The sequence below is a fragment of the Numida meleagris genome, chromosome 2 (assembly GCF_002078875.1).
Source record: "Numida meleagris isolate 19003 breed g44 Domestic line chromosome 2, NumMel1.0, whole genome shotgun sequence".
Classification (NCBI taxonomy): domain Eukaryota; kingdom Metazoa; phylum Chordata; class Aves; order Galliformes; family Numididae; genus Numida; species Numida meleagris.
The window spans coordinates 80,586,291-80,599,109 of NC_034410.1; positions in this window are offsets into that span (position 1 = coordinate 80,586,291).

The following is a 12,819-nucleotide window of genomic DNA, read 5'->3' on the forward strand; positions in this document are numbered from 1 at the left end:
AATAAGTTTACACCATCTAAATTTTCATTTTCAAATATATGTTTGTTTTCATCTCACCTTGTATATTTGGTGAACAGAATTAGTCATGCAAGTCATCTACCCAAATTTTCTTAAAGAAAAATGGAACAAGTAGTTACAGCACTTCTTTGAATGCACTTTTTTTTCTATTTATTTTTTATCATTTATTGGTTTTAATTTTACTGCCTGCAATATTTTCCTGCAGTTTGATGCCGGTATACAACAGCAAACTCTGTGTGTTTTTTAAAATAGTTTTAAAATTCAAATATTTTTCAGTGTTTAATAGTATTACCATATGCCTTTTTTTCAGCTTAAAAAGTGAGACTTCAAGGGTAAGATGGAAGAGAAGTGTGATGGAACTTTAACTCTTCAGAGAAAACCACTTACTTAGAATCTTTGCTGTTTCTGATTTGAAAAAAGTTAAGGGGAGAATTAAAATAATCAATCATTCTGTATAATGTGCAAAATTAAATGCCATTTACAAATATTTTAAATATTAAATTTCAAAGTGTTTTAAAACAGAAGAGTCAGGAAATCAATGGTAGCAAAAACTTTTGTCTTGTGAATAGTTAATCACTTTAAATGATTAGCTCCAAAGGAAAATAGAACTGTAAAAAAAAAAGAATATGCTGGTTTATGTAATTATATTTTAAATGTCAAGATCTATATGTTCTTATTCTGTACTCATGGAAATTTTGCAAAGCCAGACTTATTTACCTCACTCTGTGAAGTTGCTCAAGCACTTAAATATGAATTTATGTGGCTTTTGAACAAAGCATGTAAATGATCTGTACATTGCAAGGTGATATGAAGATTAAATGAAATATTTGATTTCTCAGTATATATATATAGAGAGAGAGAGAGATAGATAGATATCCTTATTTCACTGACTTAAGCAAATTAAAGAGCCTGGGTGGTTATGAAAGATCTTTTACAGAGATAGCTGTTTTGTGCATCTGCAGGTTACACATCATTCGTCTGTATATCAGATGCGGTTTACAAGACTGAGGCACCTTTCCTCTCTACAAGACATTTCATGACCTGATTACATTGCTTTTAAGTATGTAGAACAGTCTGTACATATCTATATGTTTTGACCTAAACCTCAAATAGATTATGAACTGTTTCTACCTTAAAAGACTGAAGTCCTGAGGACAGTCTCACATTACAGCAATTACATTGGCTAAAACCTGTTGTTACAAAAATAGATGACCAAGAACTCTAAAACTAATTTGCAGCTGCTATTCATGTGTGGAAAAAATGAGCAAATAAATGCTATGCTTCTGACTTATACATTGTTTACACCTAGAATTGAGAATTTTGATTTCTTGTGCTGAGAGGAATCAGAACATCCATCCTTAAAGCGAAATTACACCCAAAATATGGACTTTTCAATATAGATTATTGAGTATGAACTAGAAAATTATAATTCATCCTATAAGTTTAAATTATTATAGGTTTTTATGAGGTTTTTGCCAAAACTAAGATGTATACACTGATTTTTCTTGTATGTACAGTGCTTGGATAACATTGTGATTTAGATGTTTGGTACATACACTGGAAAAAATCTACATATTAATTAAGAGTTCTTAACAGTGTACACTTTTTCATTATTCAAAGTTTAACTAATAATTACATAAAACTAATTACAAGGTTGCCTCTATTAGGCAATGGTACCTTGACACAGAGAAAAGCCATTTGTTCTATAGCAACTGCAGGAACTCAGGATCTTATTTTCTAGAGCAAAAGATTGAAACCATAAGCAATTTTTGCACAAGACAGCAGTACCTAGAACAGAAGCTCATGCAATGGCTGGGGACAAGTTCACATCTCACCTCCATGTGACATTTCCTCTGACACTGGTAACATATTCTTAATTCCATCTCTCTTCTATTTCAAGGGCCATTTATTATACAAATGACAAAAGTGTTTTAGAGATTTACATAAAATCCAGGGTGCTCCTGGTATGTGATACAGGAAAATCTGAATGTCTATGTATTTATATTGCGTAAATACAAATTAGTTAACCGTCAGTGCTAAAAAATGCTCTTTTGTTAGAGGAATAGCAATATTAATTTCTGCTAAGTCGTGATAAAATGAAGCTATCTATCTTTATAATTTATACAATTTAAAACTAATTTCAAATATGATAATTGATTTTTCCAGAATAAAAATAGTTACAAGCCATTACAAGTACACTGTGTGCGCACATGTATATGTTATGTACATATAGACAGTTATATGCTAAACGTTAAACTAAACAAAAATTCATGATCTGATGTTAATAATATCAAAAAATCAAAGTGCTCAGGAAAGAAATATAATGCTAAAAAAGCATTTTCAATCCAGACAGGTTTCAAAGAGGTCTATACTTTCTCCACCTTTAAAAACACAATACAAAATGAGTTATACAAACTTTCGTAGAATCATAGAGTCATAGAATTCTCAGAGTTAGAAGGGACCTTAAAAGGTCATCTAGACTGAAAACACACTCATACACGTTCCCGGGTTTCGGCACCACTTGAAAGCACATTCACACACACACACAGACACACACACAATAGCAGCAAGAAAAGCTTTTTTTATTCAAAGGTATAGCATTACTTTTATAATACTTGTTATCCACTATTGCCATCTAAAGCTTACTCCCTTAATGCTGATTGGATATTTTTGCTGAGGCATGTAGCAGTGAAGCATGAAGCAGTATTTTCCATCTACTGACATATCAAAAGGTAGCTTATCGGATCATCTTAGTTTGCCGTTTTCCCTGCGTCACGGGTACATTCTTTGGTCAACTTGTCCCTATTCCTTTGGGGAGGGGGCCTTTCTCGTTACACCTCGTATCCTCGCAACCGCCTAATTACAACACTAGACCAACTCCCCTGCAATGAACAGGGACATCCACAGCTAGATCAGGGCTCTCAGAGCCCGGTCTAGCCCACCTTTGAATGTCTCCATGGATGGGGCTTTCACCTCATCTCTGGGCAACCTGTGCCAGTGCCTCACCACCCTCACTGTGAAAAGACTTTCTTCCTTATATCCAGCCTAAATCTACCCTCTTTAAGTTGGAAACCATTTCCCCTTGTCCTATCACCACAGACCCTGCTTATTCCACTATATCAGCTGAGTAAGTAAAACTTCTTTTTTCAGCTTTGTAGTATTCTTCACAACTTCTAATCTGCTCAGGTAAGAAGAAGGAAAGGCTACAGAACAAAAGCTTCACATAAACACTGGGAAGTAACCTTCAGTTTAATAAAACCATTGTTACCTTAAATTGACTTGGATCAGTTTGCCCCACAATCTTTCACAGTTTCTCTTTTCCTACACATATCCTTGCCATGTTTGTGAATTATTTAAAAATAATTCACTGGGGTTTATGATTTCTGCAGATTTCTGAAAGAGAACAAAGATTATGCTCTGCTGTTTACTTTTTAAGATATTTGCTCCTAACAGATGATTATTTGGACGACACTTTTCATTTTCATTTCAAATACTATAAAGAGCAAGAAAGGCTTGATATAAACCTGTTGCTTCTGGAAGAATCTACTCTGATAAGGCTTCCTTCTGCTTCAGGATATCTAGAACTTCTGTTCACATAGTGACTATATCCTTTAAACTGTAAAGTGGTCAGTGTATAAACAGTAATAGCACACTTGAACATCAGTGTGCTTCTGTGATCATCTCTCCTCAAGTGAAATTGAATACCCTTTAGACAACCTTTTGTGGATACCATTTCCAAGAAATGTAAAATAATGGGAGTACAGATCCCATTCATCACCAAAGCATATGGACTGCTAACTGAGAAATTATTGTCAGTGAAAATATTAGAAGAGACTACACAGAATATGGTCTCCCCCATAAAAAATATTTCTACAGAACAACAGATTGTAATTAGATAATGTTGTAGTGAGTCTAACACTAGTCAGCATATTTCAAAGCTGAAGTAATTCTTCAAGGTACTCATTTTCCCTTTTTTACACTTGTATTGCAGCTATTTCATGTAGATACACAAATCTGAAAGACTATAGGTTTTGACTGTAGCATGTGTTATTTCCTTTCTGACTATGCTAATTCAGTAAAGTGGTAAAACTGAGCTGAATCATTGCACAATTTTGTACTAAGCTTTAAAATACTACCTGTAAAATGATTACGCATTATATTTCTATTCATAAAGCAAAGAGACTTAAAATTTGAATCTTCTTTAAATCTGATGAATCTTACAATGCACTAAGGAATTAGAATTCTAATATTAATAATTATTTAAAAAAAGAAATATCTTAGTATGCAGTACTGTCACAACTACATGCAGTAGAATTTCCTTTTATTTTTTTCTCATTATTCTAGCATACAAAGACCACATGAATTTCCCAATAGAGTTGTAAGTACGTTTACATTCCAGTATGAGACGCATGCACATGATGTTTCATCAATAAATAGCAAGAGAAATATTCTCCCTCAAAATTTCAGCTCCAGAGGACCTGAAAACTTCTTTATGCTTGTATTTCCAGTTTCATGTTCATTTGCAGTCCTCAAATATCCAAAATGCACAAATGGACACCATTCTGACATACATCAACTTGTGCATTGCCAAGAGAATAAACGAGGAAGAATCTATATAGACAAATTCTATTATTGTCTCAAAAAAGATTACTGCTCCAAAGAGGTTCGGAAACTTCCTAAACATGGGAACAACTTCTAAACCCACTCTGCCTTCTGAATATCAGAGATCATCCAGACACCTCTCCAAGACAAGATATCTATGGCCTTGTTGAGGATGGTACTCCAGAAAGTAATTCAGCACTGGAGCCTATCCTATTTGTTTTGAGAAACTGACCTACAAAGTTCCATCCTTCAATAACTGTGCAGAGGGATCAACCTTACCTACCTTTACTTCTTGGGCAAAGGAAACTACTTGCCTGAAGAGTCTCTGGATAAATAGTGAAAAATGTATGGAAGACTAAAGATGAGCATATTCCACTTCTGCAGAAGTTTTGATCCCTGTGTAATGATTACAAACAGAAAGCAGTGATAGCAATCCAAATGTTCAAGGTTACTCTTGCAAATTCAAGAGGTAAGAAGGCTAGAAGCAATGAGGATGGACTCGTCTGTTCTAAATTCATCAAATAAATCATAGAATCATAGAATCATGTGAGTTGGAAGGGACCTCCCCTGCAACAAACAGAGACATCAACAGCAGATCATATTACTCAGAGTTCTATCCAGACTGACCTTGAATGTCTCAAAGGACGAGGTTTCTGCCACCTCTCTGGGCAACCTGTTCCAGTGCTTCATGACCCTTATCATAAAAGACTTCTTCCTTATATCCAATCTAAATCTTCCCTCTTTTAGTTTGAAAACATTTCCCCTTTGCTATCACAATAGACCCTGCTAAAGAATCTGTCCCCTTCTTTCTTAGAGCCCCCCTTTAGATTCTGAAAGGCCACTATCAGGTCTCCTCAGAGCCTTCTTTTCTCCAGGATGAACAGCCCCACATCTCTTAGCCTGTCATAGAATCATAGAATCATAGAATTAGCTAGACTGGAAAAGACCTACAAGATCATCCAGTCCAACCATCCACCTATCACCAATAACCCCACTAAACCATGTCTCTCAACACTATATCTAAATATTTCTTGAATACTTCCAGGGACGGTGACTCAACCACCTCCCTGGGCAGCCCATTCCGGCACCTGATCACTCTTTCAGAAAAGTAGAATTTCCTAATGTCCAGCCTGAATCTACCCTGGCACAACTTGAGGCCATTCCCCCTCGTCCTGTCACTAGTTACAAGAGAGAAGAGGCTGACCCCAGCTCACTACAACCTCCCTTCAGGTAATTGTAGAGAGCAATAAGGTCACCTCTGAGCCTTCTCTTCTCCAGACTGAACAATCCCAGCTTCCTCAGCCACTCCTCACAAGGCCTGTGCTCCAGACCCCTCACCAGCTTCATCGCCCTCCGCTGAACATGCTCCAGCACCTCAATGTCTTTCTTGCAGTGAGGGGCCCAAAACTGGACACGGTATTTGAGGTGCGGCCTCACCAGTGCTGAGTACAGAGGGACAATTACTTCCCTACTCCTGTTAGCAACACTATTTCTGATACAAGCCAGGATGCCATTGGCCTTCTTGGCCACCTGAGCACACTGCTGGCTCGTGCTCAGCCAAGTGTCGACCAATACCCCCAGGCCCGTTTCTTCCACATAATCTTCCAGCCACTCTGCCCCAAGCCTGTAGCGTTGCCTTGGGGTTGCTGGCCAAAGTGCATAGGAGTCCTCATAAGGAGAGGTGTTCCATTCCTTGGATAATTTTTGGAGCCCTTCTCTATATGTGTCCTCCTGTGCTGAGGACTCCACATTTGGATGCAGTACTCCAGGTGAGGTCTCACCAGTGCAGAGTAGAGGGGCAGAATCACTTCCCTTGCCATGCTGGCATGTTTCTCTTGATGCAGCCCAGCATACAATTGGTTTTCTGGGTTGCAAGGGCACACTGCTGGTTCATGTCCTTCTTGCCATCCACAGGTAGACCCAAATCCTTTACAGGAGGGTTATGCTCTATCCTTCCATCTCTCATCTTGTACTGATAGTGGGGCTTGCCGCAACCCAGGAGCAGGTAATTGGCACTTTGATTTGTTGAACTTCATGAGATTCATGTGGACCCACTGCTTGAGCTTGTCTAGGTCTCTCTGGATGACATCCCATCCCTCAGGTGTGTTGACTGCACCACACATACTTGCTGAGGGTGCACTCAATCCTACCATCTATGTTACTGATGAAGAATTTAAAGAGCAGCAGTCCCAGTAAAGTACTCCTTGCTGGTGACCAGTCACTAGTGGTGTTCCTCAGGGGCAGCATTACAGAAGGCCCTGTTTAATATCTTCATTGATGGCATGGACAAGGAGATTGAGTACATCCTCAGTAAGTTAGCAGATGAGACAAAGCTGAGAGGAAGTGTCAATGTGCCTGAGGACAGGAAGGCCCTAAAGAGGGATCTGGACAGGCTGGATCGCTGGGTTGAGGCCAATGGGATAAAGTTCAACAAGACCAAGTGCTGGGTCCTGCACCTTGGTCAAAACAACCCCATGCAATGCTACAAGTTAGGAGTAGAATGACTGAAAAGCTGCACAGAGGAAAAGGATCTGGGAGTGTTAGTCAACAGCTGGCTGAACCTAACCCAGCAGAGTGTCCAGGTGACCAGGAAGTCCAATGGCATCCTGGTTTGTATCAAAAATAGTATAGTCAACAGGAGCAGGAAGATGATCATCCCCCTGTGGTCAGCTCTGGTGAGGCCACACCTCCACTGCTGTGTTCAGTTCTGGTCTCCTCACTACAAGAAAGACAGTGAGGCCCTGCAATGTGTCCAAACAAGGGCAATAAAGCTGGTGAAGGGCCTGGAGCACAAGTCTTACAAGGAGCAGCTGAGGGAACTGGGATTGTTTAGTCTGGAGAAGAGGATGCTCAGGGCAGAGACCTTATCACTCTCTAGATGATCTGAAAGAAGGTTGTAGTGGCGTGGGTGTCAGCCTCTTTTCCCAGATAACTAGCAATAGGACAAGAGGTAATGGACTGAAGTTTCACCAGAGAGAGTTCAGATTAGGAAAAATTTCCTCTCAAAGGGAGTGATGAGATGTTGGAGCAGGCTGCTCAGGGAGGTGGTGGGATTGTTATCCCTGGAACTTTTCAGGAAAAGGCACTGGGTGACATGGTTTTATTGGTGTGGTGGTAATGGGTTGATGATTGAACTTGATTGTGATGGTCTTTTCCAACCTTAGTGATTAAATAATTCTACGATTCTATGATTCTTTAATTCTTTAATTTAATGTTATAGGGGACCATGTCAAAGGCCTTACTGAAGTCCAGGCAGATGACATCAGTGGCTCTTCCCTTGTCCACTGATGTTGTTGCAGCATCATGGAAGGCCACTAGATTGGTCAGGCAGGACTTGCCGTGCTGATTGTCTTATATCACCACCCTATCTCTCATGTGCCTTAGCCTAGCTTTGAGGAGAATCTATTACACGATTTTTCCCAGCACAGAGGTGAAGCTAGCAGGTCAATAGTTCCCTGGGTAGTCCTTTCTACTCTTCTTAAAATGGGCACATTTCCAACAGATTTCAGAGTGGTTGAAGTCCTCCAGCAAAATGTGAGCCTGTGATCATGATGCCTCCTGTAGCTGGAGAAAGAAGGCTAAAAAAGATGTCCACATATCTGAGCATAGTATTTTCTGCTTGCTGTGTGTCTCTCTGAACATACATGGTCAGCCACTAGGAAGAACTCACAGAGATAAAATGGCATCAGAAGCAGTCTGTGATAACAGATTTCTACAAATGTAAACAAGGGCTGATCACAACTGCCCATGAATAAGTGACACTCTTATAAGTTACAAAATATATTATGCCTTCAACAGGCAGATCATCATATAGAAGCAACACTATATCATGTTTTTAAAATTAATAGTTTAATGTTTATGTCCCTGTACATATGAACACTACAAAGAAAACAAATTTTGACCAAGATTTCAGCTGCTTGAAATCAGACTCCCAGTCTTGCAAGAAATGAGTCAAAATAATTCAGCAGATAAGTATGAGAGTAAAAGTGACTGGAGGAAAAAAGAAAGTTAAGAAAAGAAAGTAGATAGGAAACTGAATTCTTTTTTTTTTTTCTAATCAGTGTAGTAGAAAAGATTTAGGTCTAGTTCTTAGAAACTTAGCTAAAATCTATGCATGGGTTGTAATTTACAATGGACCTTAGTACTTAAGCAAGCCTAAGGACGAGAAAGAAAATATGTTTTAAATCATCTGGACATCTTTGGACTGTATTTCCCATCAAGGGCGTTATATGAATCAACAAAGCCAACCAACCAACGAAAAAAACGTGTAAGAAAAGAATAGTTCTCCAAAACTTATTGAGAATTCTATGCTTTCTAATGGGTGATTTAGTGTGTCTGAAAATTCTTCAGTTCATAATTTATTTAAAACATCTGAAGTTTTTAAAAGTTCAAATGAGTCCCAGTTGCCATGTTATGCTAACTCAATGGCATTGTTATGTGTAATATATCATCAAACTGACATTTTTGTGGTACCAATTGGAAATGAGAGACTACGGGTTACAATGAAGGACCTTGAGAAGGTAGGTTGCAAAGTTTAATGATTTAAACTTAGGCAGAAATCCTTTTTCTGTGTAGCATCCTGCTTCCTCTTCTTCATACTGTTATTTTCTCCTGTATACAAGCTTAAAATGTGAGTAACAATCTGTTCATCAACAGCTGCTTCCAGTAACTGTATATTGTGGAATTAGTTGCCTTGCTTCAAAGAACACTATATAGCTTTTAATACCTTTTCTATCGTCAGTGACAATTATAAACATGGAAAAAAAGATACATTTTCAAAATATGACACTCTGGCCATTGTCTTTTTCTCATATTAAGTCAACAAAAGCAAATGGAATGATTTGTCCTCAGGCTCAAGACATTGTTTCTTCTTTGAATTTACGTAAAACCAAATACACTTAATTAAAACAAAATGTGAAATACATTTTATTGACTCTGGCATTTATTCAAAATCATAGCAGAGCACTTGTCAAGATGTATATTCTTTGAATATCTTGCCAAATAATGTCTCTCTTTTTATTTGATTCTACATATTTTTAATAACATTAAAACAGCTACAAAAGAGAAGTAAAGACATCAACTGCACAATATTTCTCTGTTTCCTGCTGCAATTAAATCTGGAGAATGAACCAGATTTTCTTGCCTACCAAGTGCATATTCTAAAAATTTTGCATTTATTGCTTAGCTTTTTCAATCATCAGAAAGAAGGATATATGAAAATATGATACTTGTTTTCATACAGGTCTTTATCATTCTGAGTGTTGGGAAAAGTGCTTGTGGGCAAACTGACAAGATGCCATCTCTGTAAGCACTGAAAACACCTTGAAGCTAATATGAGCTGGTAGATTTTCATTCAGTTTAAGAAAACTGTGCCCACACAATGCAGTTAAGGATACGAGTCTGAGAATGGAACCAAATTTATTTTTCTTTTATCAGTTCACATCAGTATGAAGTAATTAAAGACTACATGTCCAATTTCTAATGGCTGCAAAGGGCCTGAAAAACTAAATATATTTCTGAAACATCACATGTAGGTGGCAAGATTTTGGCAATAGTGTGGGCTATACACATCACCTCTGTGGGAGGAGAGCAGGAAATATCCTGTCTCAGATGCAGCTAACTCTAGCCTTCTACACAAAGGATCCACTTAAGGACAAAACTGAGCCCATCATCCATGTGCATGGTTCTCTTGAGAAAATATATTTAAGGAAGAGAGAAAAGACAGGCAAAAGTGAAGGGAGAAAATGATGAGAAACAATCTTGAAAATACTAAGAGAACAACGAGAAGATGCTCCAAGTAATATAGCATATATTCCTGTCTTACTCCAATTTATAGGAGGGAGAGGAGATTCTTTTCATGTATGCATACCCAACAGCAAGATTAAGACACAACGGGTCAAATGCTAGCCTGATCAGTTTATTACAAATCCTAGTTGCTTAGGGAGATGGGGAAGGGAAGGCTTGCGATAGAAAAGAGAGAGGAAATAAAACCAAGGAGTCTTTGTAGAAAGCAAGAGAGAGATAGTCACCACCGTGGGTCCAGAGTTGTTCATAGTACATCCGCTCATCTCAGGAACTTGTCCAATCATCACGGGGAATGGGAGAAAGCCAGGAAGTTTCGCAGCATGCAGGCTCTGGGGGGTTCTTTCCTAAGAGTTTTTTTTTCTCTTAGGGAATTCCTCCATCAAAGGTTTCTTTTCTTTGGGAGTTCTTCTCCTCCAAAGTACTCAGTTGAGTGGGACCTTTTATCCCCAACTTCTCAGTTTTTTTCCTCCTTCTTCTTTTCTCTCTGTTAACATGACACATCTGGCCCAATAGATAAGCCAGCAGGGAGTAGTGCCTTCATTGCCATGTACAAGCATTATTGCCTTTTGTAGTGGTCAGCTCCTTCAAGCCCCATCCCTGAAAAAGTCTGCTTGTCTTGCTTCTGCTTATCTTTACAATCATAAGAAAAGTACAGTGGCATGGTGACACCCATCACTTGCCCCCCTAAATAATTCACAGTTGTCAGTTAGAGTCTTATCACCAAAAATGCTTCACAAAGAGAGCTTTGAGCCAAAAAAACCAATGTTGTCTTCCACAATTCCCTGCAGCCCACAGAGAGGATCAGGATTACACTGAATATCCACTCTGCAGCCTATGAGGGACCTGACACCAGAGCATCTGGATATTTCCTGAAGGAGCTGTGGCATAAGCAAATCCCATACTGGAGCAGATCTTTCCTGAAGAACTACAGCCCATGGAAAGATCCACACTGGAGCAGGAAAAAAACTGAGGAAGGAAGTGGTTGGAGTAATTATGGACTGACCACAGCCTCCTATTCTCAGTCCTCCTTCACTCCTCTCCGTGCTTCTGGGTGGGTATCAGGGATCTGGCTAAGGTTAATGCACCACATCACCAAATTTAGATTTGCTTTGAGCAATGACTGAAGGTCTGTGCTCATCAGTACTCACAAAAATCTAGTTTACCTCTCTTTAGTTCAAATGCCTGACTCAAATAATTGTTGTTTGGTTCATTACAAGGGCAAACTGTCCAGAAAATATATCTGAATACCAAAACAGGAAGATGCTAAAATTAGATATTCACTAATTTAGTAATATCAAATGTAAGTAATTTTGAAGATTTATTAGCAAGTTGCCAGTTATATCAAAACCAAAGCTTTAGCAACCTCCCTGACTCCTTTGGGGTCACTCTCAAGATAAATTGTTTCCTATTTCTTTCTTATTTCTGTTACAAGCTTCATGATATATTTAAGTTAAATTATTTTGTCTCCTGCTGTCATGAATGATGAATATAAAGCACAATTTTTTTTTTTAAAAGACTGGTTTTCTCACTATTAAATTTCATACCCCTACTTCACAGGCCTATAAATAGATTAAGGGGGTTGCCTCAGGTTGAAAGGATATCACTACTATGCTATGTTATGAATGAAGGACTGCCTTTAGACTTTTCCACATTTGTTGTTGTTTCAATGGCTAAATAACAAGCCATTTATATACATATATATTTTATAGATACATAGAATAAATGCTTAAGTGCTTACAGATATAAAACTCTGCACACGTGTCTAACCCTTTAGACAGCATGCTATGCAGCTGGCTCTTATATGAAAGAAATCATGTTTAATTATTTCATGAACAAATCAATATTTGGTAGAGCAAATTAACTTGAAATGAGTCTCAGTTGAGGCATTGTTCAAACCACTAAGATGTCGCTGGAAAACACTAGCTTTCTGACAGTAAAGATCCAACCAAAAAAAAAAGGTTCTCCCATATACATCAACTAAGAATATATATAATGTCATGGTTTTGTGATTTTCGGTTATTGGTATTCCACATCATAACATCATGTAGTGGACATACCTAGTTCTCAGAAGAGAAGGACTACTACAGTCCCCACGGCACTTTGCTCCTCTGTTACCATTTTCCAGCCGGAGGGAAAAGATAAAAGCTCGCAGTATAAAAACTTGCAGATCACGAGACCTCGTCCCTTTTTTTCCGCCGTCTCTCGTCTTGGCAGCACCTCGCTCTCCAGCCGCCTTATCGTCGGTAGCAGAGTAAGGCCTACCTTGATTTTGGGACATTCTCTCTCTCTGTATTGAATTTATCAGCTTAAATTGTAATTATATTGTATTATAGTGTGTTGTTTTGCATTCCGATATTTTATTTAGTAAATTAGTTTGTTTCTCCTCAGATTGTT